Here is an 11,450-nt window from a genome sequence, read left to right as displayed (position 1 = left end):
TCTTTTTTCTCTCTGTTTCTCGGATTCAATAATTCCACTGTCCTGTCTTAAACTATGCTGATTCTTTTTTCTGCCAGCTCAAACTTGCCTTTGAATCTTTCTAGTGAACTTTTCATTTTAATTATTGTACTTTTCACCTCCAGAATTTCTTTCTGTTTCTTTTAAGGTTTTTATCTCTTTGCTAATATTTCCATTTTGTTCATACATTGTTTTCTTTTTTTTACTGAGGTATAATTGACATATTATATTAATTTCAGGTGACATCATAATGATTCAATATTTGTATACACTGAGAGATGATCACAATAAGTCTAGTTACCATCTGTCACCATACAAACTTACAAAAAGTTTTTTTCTTGTGATATGAATTTTTAAGATTTGCTCTTACGGCAACTTTCAAAAATGCACTATAATATTACTGACTATAGTCACATGCTGCACGTTACATCCTCATGAGTTACTTATTTTATACATTGTTTTTTTGACTTTCTCCACATATTTCTTTAGTTCTTTGAGCATCTTTAAGACAGTTGTGCTAAAGTCTTTGTCTAGTAGATTCACCATCAGGTCTTTTTCAGGGACAGTTTCTGTATTTTGCTTTTTTCCTTTTTTTTAATAAAGTTATTTATTTACTTATTTATTTTTGGCTGCATTGGGTCTTCATTGCAGTATGTGGGCTTTCTCTAGTTGCGGCAAGCGGGGGCTACTCTTCATTGTGGTGCGCAGGCTTCTCTTGTTGCGGAGCATGGGCTGTAGGCGCATGAGCTTCAGTAGTTGTGACACATGGGCTCAGTAGTTGTGGCTCGCGGGCTTAGTTGCTCCGCGGCATGTGGGATCCTCCTAGAACAGGAATCGAACCTGTGTCCCCTGCATTGGCAGGCAGATTTATAACCACTGCGCCACCAGGGAACTCCCTGTTTTGTTCCTTTGAATGGGCCATCTTTTCCTGTTTTTGTGTACTTTGTGGGTTTTTTGTTGAAAACTGTACATTGAATCTTATACTCTAATAATTAGAATCTAATAATGTGATAACTCTGGAAATCAGACTCTTCCTGTTTTTGGTTATAGTTTTTGTTTTTTTGATTATTGCAGGCTTTCTCTGTGCCAAGGATTAGCCTGAGGTGTAAACTTAAGGTCTGCTCAAGTCTTTTCTGAGCATGGGGCTTCCCCTGGCCATGCATGGTGACTTTCTAATTTTTCCTATATATGTGGTTGCTTTTGAATGTCCTAGTCTGGCCCTTTAGATCCCTTGAAAATCACTTCACTTGGTGGGGGGCATTTACAACAAGGGGTGTGGTGTGTGCAACAACAATGGCCACAGCCTCTTTATCTGCACCTTTGGATTAGAAGCAGCAATCAGTGATTAGAGCACAGATCCCTGATATTTGGAGAACAGGGTTTTTTTTGCCCACTCTGGCTTCAGAAAGCTGTGTACAGGCTGCTTCAGAAACACATGCATAGCTACCTGCAATGGGGCTGAAGTGTGGGGGATGCTTAGCTGCTACTGTGCTAAGAGCTGAAATTGACTAAAATTAACCACAATTTACCATTCACCTTTCCTCTGGAAGTTGTGAGCCTTCCTCTAGAGTTCCAAAATTACATCAGACAGATTCTTCCAGTACCATTCTCCCAGTACCATATATCTATATCTATATATATATCTATATATCTATATATATATATATATATCTTCCAGTACCATATATATATACATTTATTTATTTTGGCTGCACTGTGTCTCAGTTGCAGCACTCGGGATCTTTGTTGCGGTATGAGGGATCCTTAGTTGCAGTATGTGGGACCTTTAGTTGTGGCATGCAAACTCTTAGTTGTGGCATACATGTGGGATCTAGTTCGCTGACCGGGGATCAAACCTGGGATCCCTGCATTGGGAGCTCGGAGCCCTAGCCACTGGACTATGAGGGAAGTCCCTGCGTTCTTCTTAAAGAGCATCCCCAACATTTTATAGATTTCAGGATACACAAAGCTTGAATCTGCCCCTGCTGTGGCATCAAGAAAGTGACATGCTTTAATTCAAAATGATCCCTAAATTGTCTAATCTTCAGCGTGGGTCCTGACTTCCATTTTTGCTTCTTGAACACATTATTATCCCTATCCAACTCTCTGCCAATAGAAAAGTGTTACAAGATCTGGAAGGCAAGCTCACTGAAACACATCACCTTTTCCCTGCTGATAGAGTAAATTTCTAGGGTTGCCAGAATTAGCAAATAAAAATATAGGATTCCCAGTTAAATTTGAATTTCAGATAAATGTTACGTGGGACATACTAAAAAATGTTGTTTATCTGAAATTTAGATTTAAGTGGCAACCTGTATTTTATCTGGCAACTCTATGAATTTCTCAAAAATAGTCCCTCCAGCACAAGAATTAAGTTTTGTTTATCTTTCTATAGAACTAGAACAGTTCTCAGATCAGTGACAGTGGTGTTGAATACCAACATCAGTGGCTTTTCTTAACCTTTTCTGAGAAATAAATATCTAATGCAATTTATGGATCTTCTTCCCAGAAAAATGCACAAAAACAAAACACTTTCCACACAATTTCAGAGCCCTAGGCCCAACTTGTAAACTGTCCCCTCCTGCCCTCCCCCTAACTCAGATCCCTTATGTAGAGCTCCTCGTTTGTATAATGTTTTATGATTTACAAAGTACTTTTATCTTTACAACAGTCTTCTAATAAAACTAGCCCATTTTGTAGATGAAGAAACTGAGACTTGCATACCCAATAATTATGATTAGAGCTTAAATTCAGTTCTTCCCATTTCAGTTCATGGGCTCTTTGCACCATGCTAGCCTGCCTCATAAGTCTTCCCTCTTAAAATGTTCTGATTTCTGCCAGTTTTTTTTTTTTTTTTTTTTTTTGGCTGCCCTGCACAGCTTGTGGGGGATCTTAGTTCCCTGATCAGGGGTTGAACCTGGGCCCACAGCAGTGAAAGCGCCGAGTCCTAATCACTGGACTTCCAGGGAACTCCTTTTACCAGTATTTTTTAATGAAAGTCAGAGTGAAAGAGTGAAAAGGACATTCGGATGAGGAGTCCTGGGTACTAGTCTTAGTGCCTTCACTAAGAAGCTATATGACTGGCTTCTGGTTTCCAGACAGCCTGCTCTCATCCTTTCTCCAGAGCATACTTCCCCTTTTGCTTAATAAAACTCTTGCTGCTTAATACTGCAAAAAACAAACAAACAAGCAGAAAAAGAAGCTATATGACTTTGGCCAAGACACTTTACCTTTCTGGGCCTTAGCTTATCTATCTGTACAATAAAGGGGCTGGACAACATTCTCTGAAAAGCGCTAATATTCTATGATTCTAAAGGCCCTTACGTTGTCCCAATTTTCCTAGCAGGCCAAAATAAAACCTACTTTTTATTATTTTATTATTTACTCTGATCTTCTAAGGTGCAGAGATTGCAGATGTACTCATAGGAATTTGGGGTTGAAAAGGCTTAGGAGTCAGAGAGATATGAAGTTGCTCTACTTGGGGGGTTCCAGGAACTATAGTATAAAAAGTTCTGTCTCCACCCAGTTCTGTTTCCAGCCAGGGTATGAAGGGAGTCTCAAGGCACAGAGGAGTGGGATGAACCCCCCATGCAGACCCTTGGTTTGCAGTGGGAGAAGAGCATTGCTATAGTTAAATTCTAGGCTTTGCTTTTACCATCACTCTTTGGCTCAGAGCCTAAGAGCTGGGAGATCCCACTCAGATCATCAGCTCTGTTCAACTGTCCTTGGCTACCTTACATGGAGCAAATGACTTAGAGCCACTAGTACTTGGAGGTACTTTCCCCACTTCCGGATTTAAAGGGAGGCTCTTTCTTTGAAGTTCAAGGGAAGAGGATCCTGGATTCTATTCCCTGGTACCCCAAAGAGCAACAAACTAAATTCCTGTGCCAAAGGCTGTATTTTCTTCCCAAACATTGGTCCAACATGCCTGAGCCTAATAAACATTTGATACCTCATGGGAATCCTAACTAATAACCTTAAGTCAAAATAACGTGTCAAGAAATATCTTGGCAGCTATCTTAGTGGGTTTTCCAATTTGGAAAAGTTTCTAAGAAATCCTTACAAACCAAACTGCTATGCTTCACCTTCATGGTGGTGAAATGGTCAGAGTCAGGAAATGCCATTCCAAAGAGAGAACACAGCGTAAGAAATCAGAGACCTGCTTTGGAAGTTTTAGCCATGGCAATCGGAGAAGAAAAAGAAATAAAAGGAATCCAGGGCTTCCCTGGTGGCGCAGTGGTTGGGAGTCTGCCTGCCAATGCAGGGGACATGGGTTCGAGCCCTGGTCTGGGAAGATCCCACATGCTGCGCAGCAGCTGGGCCCGTGAGCCACAATTACTGAGCCTGCGCGTCTGGAGCCTGTGCTCCGCAACAACAGAGGCCGCGATAGTGAAAGGCCCATGCACCGCGATAAAGAGTGGCCCCCACTTGCCGCAACTGGAGAAAGCCCTTGTGCAGAAACGAAGACCCAACACAGCCAAAAATAAATAAATAAATAAATAAATAAAATTTTTTAAAAAAGGAATCCAAATCGGAAAAGAAGTAAAACTGTCACTGTTTGCAGATGTTATGATACTATACATAGAGAGTCCTGAAGATGCTACCAGAAAACTACTTGAGCTAATCAATGAATTTGGTAAAGTAGCAGGATACAAAATTAATACACAGAAATCTCTTGCATCCCTATACACTAACAACGAAAACTCTGAAAGAGAAATTAAGGAAACACTCCCATTTACCACTGCAACAAAAAGAGTAAAATACCTAGGAATAAACCTACCTAAAGAGACAAAAGACCTATATGCAGAAAATTATAAGACAGTGATGAAAGAAATCAAAGATGTTACAAACAAATGGAGAGATATACCATGTTCTTGGATTGGAAGAATCAACATTGTGAAAATGACTATACTACCCAAAGCAATCTACAGATTCAATGCAATCCCTATCAAACTACAAAGGGCATTTTTCACAAAACTAGAGCAAAAAATGTTACAATTTGTATGGAGACATAAAAGACCCCAAATAGCCAAAGCAATCTTGGGAAAGAAAAACGGAGCTGGAAGAATCAGGTTCCCTGACTTCACACCATACTACAAAGCTATAGTAATCAAGACAGTATGGTACTGGCACAAAAACAGAAATATAGATCAATAGAACAGGATAGAAAGCCCAGAGATAAACCCACGCACATATGATCACCTTATTTTTGATAAAGGAGACAAGAATATATAATGGAGAAAAGATAGCCTCTTAAATAAGGCTAGTGGTGCTGGGAAAACTGGACAGCTACATGTAAAAGAATGAAATTAGAACACTCCCTAACACCATACACAAAAATAAACTCAAAACGGATTAAAGATCTAAATGTAAGGCCAGACACTATAAAACTCTTAAGGAAAACAAAGGCAGAACACTCTATGACATAAATCACAGCAAGATCCTTTTGGACCCACCTCCTAGAGCAATGGAAATAAGAACAAAAATACACAAATGGGACCTAATGAAACTTAAAAGCTTTTGTACAGCAAAGGAAACCATAAGACGAAAAGACAACCCTCAGAATGGGAGAAAATATTTGCAAACGAAGCAACGGACAAAGGATTAATCTCTAAAATATACAAGCAGCTCATGTGGCTTAATATCAAAAAAACACACAACCCAATCCCAAAATGGGCAGAAGACCTAAACAGACATTTTTCCAAAGAAGATATACAGATTGCCAACAAACACATGAAAGGATGCTCAACATCACTAATCGTTAGAGAAATGCAAATCAAAACTACAGTGAGGTACCACCTCACACCGGTCAGAATAGCCATCATCAAAAATCTACAAACAGGGCTTCCCTGGTGGCGCAGTGGTTGAGAGTCCGCCTGCCGATGCAGGGGACACGGGTTTGTGTCCCGGTCCGGGAAGATCCCACATGCCACGGAGCAGCTGGGCCCGTGAGCCGTGGCCGCTGAGCCTGTGCGTCCGGAGCCTGTGCTCCGCAACGGGAGAGGCCACAACAGTGAGAGGCCCGCGTACCGCAAAAATAAAAATTAAAATTAAAAATCTACAAACAATAAATGCTGGAGATGGTGTGGAGAAAAGGGAACCCTCTTGCACCGTTGGTGGGAATGTAAATTGATAACAGCCACTATGGAGAACAGTATGGAGGTTCCTTAAAAAACTAAAAATAGAACTACCATATGACCGAGCAATCCTACTATACTACTGGGCATATACCCTGAGAAAACCACAATTCAAAAATAGACATGTACCACAATGTGCTCTGCAGCACTGTTTACAATAGCCAGGACATGGAAGCAACCTAAGCATCCACTGACAGATGAATGGATATAGAAGATGTGGCACATATATACAATGGAATATTACTCAGCCATAAAAAGAAACGAAATTGAATTATTTGTAGTGGGGTGGATGCACCTAGAGTCAGTCATACAGAGTGAAGTAAGTCAGAAAGAGAAAAACAAATATCGTATGCTAACACATATATATGGAATCTAAAAAAAAAAAGGTTCTGATGAACCTAGGGGCAGGACAGTAATAAAGACTCAGATGTAGAGAATGGACTTGAGGACACAGGGATGGGGAGGGTAAGCTGGGATGAAGTGAGAGAGTGGCATGGACATATATACGCTACCAAATGTAAAATAGATAGCTAATGGGAAGCAGCCGCATAGCACAGGGAGATCAGCTCGGTACTTTGTGACCACCTAGAAGGGTGGGATAGGGAGGGTGGGAGGGAGGCTCAAGGGGGAGGGGATATGGGGATATATGTATATATGTAGCTGATTCACTTTGTTATACAGCAGAAACTAACACAACATTAGTAAAGCAATTATACTCCAGTAAAGACATTAAAAAAAAAAAAAAAGAAATCAGAGACCTTGGTATAGTGAATCTGGGGGAAAAGGAGGGAGCATTCCTTTTTCTCCTCTTCCTCCTCCCAGACAACCTTCATCCCTAGAGGTAGCCACAAGTCCCCTCCTCTGTGATGCCTTTACCATTCCATTCCTATTCTAGGGAGAGTTTGAGACACAGAGTATGCCAGACAGACTAATAATTTGGTGCCTCTTCAAAATAATGCATTTAGAATATTTATTCAACATCTATTTGGTGGGTTTAGGGAGAAACCAATATTTTTATTATTATATGAAAAAAGACGTTCAACTACTCCCACTGCCTGAAGTAGAGTCAGTGTTCTGGAAAAGAGAAATCTCATTTTTCTGTAATTCTTGTTCTCATTTCTATTTTCTTTTGCAATTTACTGAATCAGACTACTTGGGAGACATACCAAAGAATTTAAAATTTAGGCTTTGTTCAACAATTTAAAATTCATTCCAGTAAAAACAGCTTGGTGCTATGCATGACTTGATTTCAGAATTTTGTTTGACTTCATCTGCAGCTGCTCATGGCAAAACTAATCAACAGACATAGGTCATCTCTAGAGAGGAGGTTTTTGGTTTTTCAATTTTAATTTTTTTCATGACATTTCTTTTTTTAATTTATTTTTATTTATTTGGTTGCACTGGGTCTTAGTTGTGGCAGGCAGGCTCCTTAGTTGCAGCTTGTGGGCTCCTTAATTGAGGCTCACTGGCTCCTTAATTGTGTCATGCCAACTCTTAGTTGCGGCATGCATGTGGGATCTAGTTCCCTGACCAGGGATCGAACCTGGGCCCCCTGCACTGGGAGCTTGGAGTTTTAACCACTGCACCACCAGGGAAGTCCCGATTTTTGGTTTTTTAAATTTCCGTGTGAAAGTATTGTCTTTGGTGGAAGCAAAACCAAATTACTTTTTACCAGGAAGGTAAGGAGTTCTGTACAGAAACCTGAGTTAACTAGCACATTTCTGGTTTTCGTGGCATCCTGTACTGGTGCCTAAACAAGTACCTGGATCTCTCATTCCTCAATACAGCTGTGTCCCTCAAATGAACAGAGCTGTGTGCTCCCTCTGGCTTTCCACAGCCCTCTACCTTGCCTTGATTAGGGATGATACTTATCGCATGATATTGCGATTGCTTTTATATCTTTGTCCTCTACTAGACTGTGAACTTGCTTAGGTCAGAGAGAGACCATATTATCTTCATGATGACTGGTGAGCCGTCAACAAATGAGTGAATAAATGCCATAGGAAGCTAAGCACTAGGGCTGTATGTGGGACATCAATGAAAAATCTGAAGTCTCACTGGGCAGAGCCTTCTATGTGATGGTCAGGAACCCTGAGCAATCTTAAGTTGCAGAAAATTCAAAGAATTTAGTCATCCATTGGTCTTTTGTGTGTGTGTGTGCATAGTCCACATTAAGCACTCACCATCTATAATTTGATATAAAGCAAAATTAACTGTAATCCAGGTACTGACCCAGGATCTTTACACATATTTCTTGTTAAATAATCATAACAACACTGTGAGGAGGTGTTATTCATCTCTGTTTTATAGGTTAAGTAACTGAATTCAGAAAGGCTTAATAAGTTCACAATCACTGAGTCAGGAAGAGATGAAGCTGGCCTTTGAATCCACCTCTGCCTTCTCGTTCCACCATAATTCCTGTTATAGTCACACATTACATATCTCACTGTGGAGCTATACGGAACAAGGAACACTCAAGAGTTACATTAATTAGAACTTTCACATGATATTCAAGAAGTCAGAGACTAATTCTCTCCACCCTCAGCCCTGAAGTTGAAATACAATAATGTTAGACATAAAAATCTATTTTGGTTTTCCTGCAAGGTATCTCCCTCTCTTATCCATGTAGTGAGCATTAACAATTAATGGGAATTGCTTTCCAAACCATATAACATCGTTCTTAATATTTATGATGCCCATGAAACACACAAACATCTGTTCTGTAGAGTGATAGCTATGAAATGTTACTTAAGTGCCAAGCACTCTCATTCGTGTAGATGAGTCAAAGCTTTAATCAGTTGCCCCTCCGGAGATATCTAAACAGCAAGGATTCCAAGAAGATGGGAAGAAGACAATTTTAGACTCAACTAGTCTTAAGGAGTATTAGTTCATTTTATTATGACCAAAAGCATGTAGTAATTTTAAATGGAATAAAGTTATGTTTAAATGGTGGACATGATCTTTCATATTGGGGATGACTTTCCCCAATGAATTTCCCTTTGAGAAATAAAATTAGTAGACTCGGGACTTCCCTGGTGGTGCAGTGGTTAAGAATCCGCCTGCCAGCGCAGGGGACACGGGTCCTATCCCTAGTCTGGGAAGATCCCACGTGCTGCAGAGCAACTAAGCCCGTGCACTACAACTACTGAAGCCCGCGTGCCTAGAGCCCGTGCTCCACAACAAGAGAAGCCACCACAATGAGAAGCCCATGCACCACAACAAAGAGTAGCCCCCGCTCGCCACAACTAGAGAAAGCCCATGTACAGCAACAAAGACCCAACGCAGCCAAAAAATAAAATTAAAAAAAAATTAGAAGACTCAAAAGTTCTTTTGATAGATGAGATCATTCATCAGCAGGAATGAAAGATCTAAGAAATCTGCTGTTAAAGTAAGACTGAAGAATTGGGCACATCCAAAACCTAATCAAGGTGGCTCAGAGAGCAGGCTTGGCTTGAAGTATTTACTAAGAAAGTCTTGTACTCTGCTTGTAAGGAGAACATGTTGGGCTTCCCTGGTGGCTCAGTGGTTGAGAATCTGCCTGCCAATGCAGGGGACAAGGGTTCGATCCCTGGTCCAGGAAGATCCCACATGCCGTGGAGCAGCTAAGCCCGTGCGCTACAACTACTGAGCTTGTGCTCTAGAGCCCGCGAGCACAACTACTGAGCCTGCATGCTGCAACTACTGAAGCCTGTGCGCCTAGAGCCCATGTTCTGCAGCAAGAGAAGCCACTGCAGTAAGAAGACTGCGCACCTCAACAAGGAGTAGCCCCTGCTCGCTCCAACTAGAGAAAGCCTGCACGCAGCAGCGAAGACCCAATGCAGCCAAAAATAAATAAGTAAAATTAATTTTTAAAAAAAGAGAAAGAATATGTTAATGGAAGACAGTGGTCAGCTTGGATTTCTGATAGCAGCAGAGTTGAGACACTATAGCCAGTACCTTCACAGGAACTTCCTGACTATTGACAATAAATAACTTCGTGATAAAATAACTAGTATAGTTGTATACGTACATACATATATGTACAAACAAGTACTGCTACCTAGCCTTTCCCAGCTGACACTTCTTAAAATTGCAACGGACACAAGATTAACATAAGAGCAGTAGCAACAACAACAATAATGGCAACTAACAATTGTTGAGTACTTATCAAACGTCAGGCATACTTCCAAAGCTCTACATATGAATTACTCATTGAGTGTTCACAGCAATCCCATGAAGTAAAAGGAAAACCTGATGCACACATAGGTTCCATAATATGTGCCAGATCGTGTGCCAGTGAGTGGTGAAGCCTAATTCTAACCTAGGTAGGCTGTAAAGCATTCTTAACCACTTGCTGGAGGTTAGAGAATGGGATGAACAATATAAATAAATTTAAATTAGATGTTCAAGCAGGGGTTCTTTTGATCTTTTGGCTGCAAGATACAGAACTTAAACTATTTTGAATACAATGTTGAGTGAGGCTCACCCTAAGCCTAGTAAGGTATTCTTCTCCTGTAACATTTTGTATTTATCTCTGTCATTGTATTTACTGCCCTGTGTTATAATTCTCTGTTTATATGTTCATTATAATGACCCCACTTGATTCCAATAACTTCATTTTTTTCCCTTTTATTTACTACCATATTCCTCGTACAAAGAACAGTGTCTGACAGATGGTAGGTGCTGAAGAAATATTTGTTCAAATAAAAAGCAGGGTTGGGACACTGGGCAGGGTCAGGGGTGTTAGTTGATTACTTTAATAATTAAAAAAAGCAAGAAACAAAGTCAGCCAGACTTCATGGGAACTGAAAATTCAGGAACAGTGCTTATTCCCTTATCCTGCACCCTACCCATGGTGTCTTGCCTCTGCACTTTTTAGCATAAAAGCTCCATTCTCCTTTTTTTTAAATAGCCTTCCTTTGCTTATGTATAATTTCTGCTCCCTCATAATTTTGGCTTTTGTGAAACTTTGGATAACCTTGGTACAAGTCTTCCAGGCTAATGCTGCAAACTCCAGGCCCCCTCGAGATGAGTCGGAACTCTTCAAGTTCTGGATCCCACTACGGACTCAATGCCTACTAATTTAGATTTTCAGGAGAAAGATTCTGAATGGTTCAGCTTAGGTCAAGAGTTTTCCAGTTGTCCAATAAGCTGTGGCTGGAGTGTTATGTGACAAAACTCGCTGTGTAGGCTTATCTTTTTGTCAAGGAGTCAAGTTTATCAGAAAGGATTGTGGGCTGGGTGTGTACCCCCAAAATAGGTCTCCTACAGATGTCAAACTGATATTTCTTTCATTTTGAAATGTAGACAAATTTT

Source organism: Grampus griseus, assembly GCF_964374135.1.
Source record: "Grampus griseus genome assembly, chromosome: 20".
Lineage (NCBI taxonomy): Eukaryota > Metazoa > Chordata > Mammalia > Artiodactyla > Delphinidae > Grampus > Grampus griseus.
Note: the sequence above shows the minus strand (reverse complement) of the source record.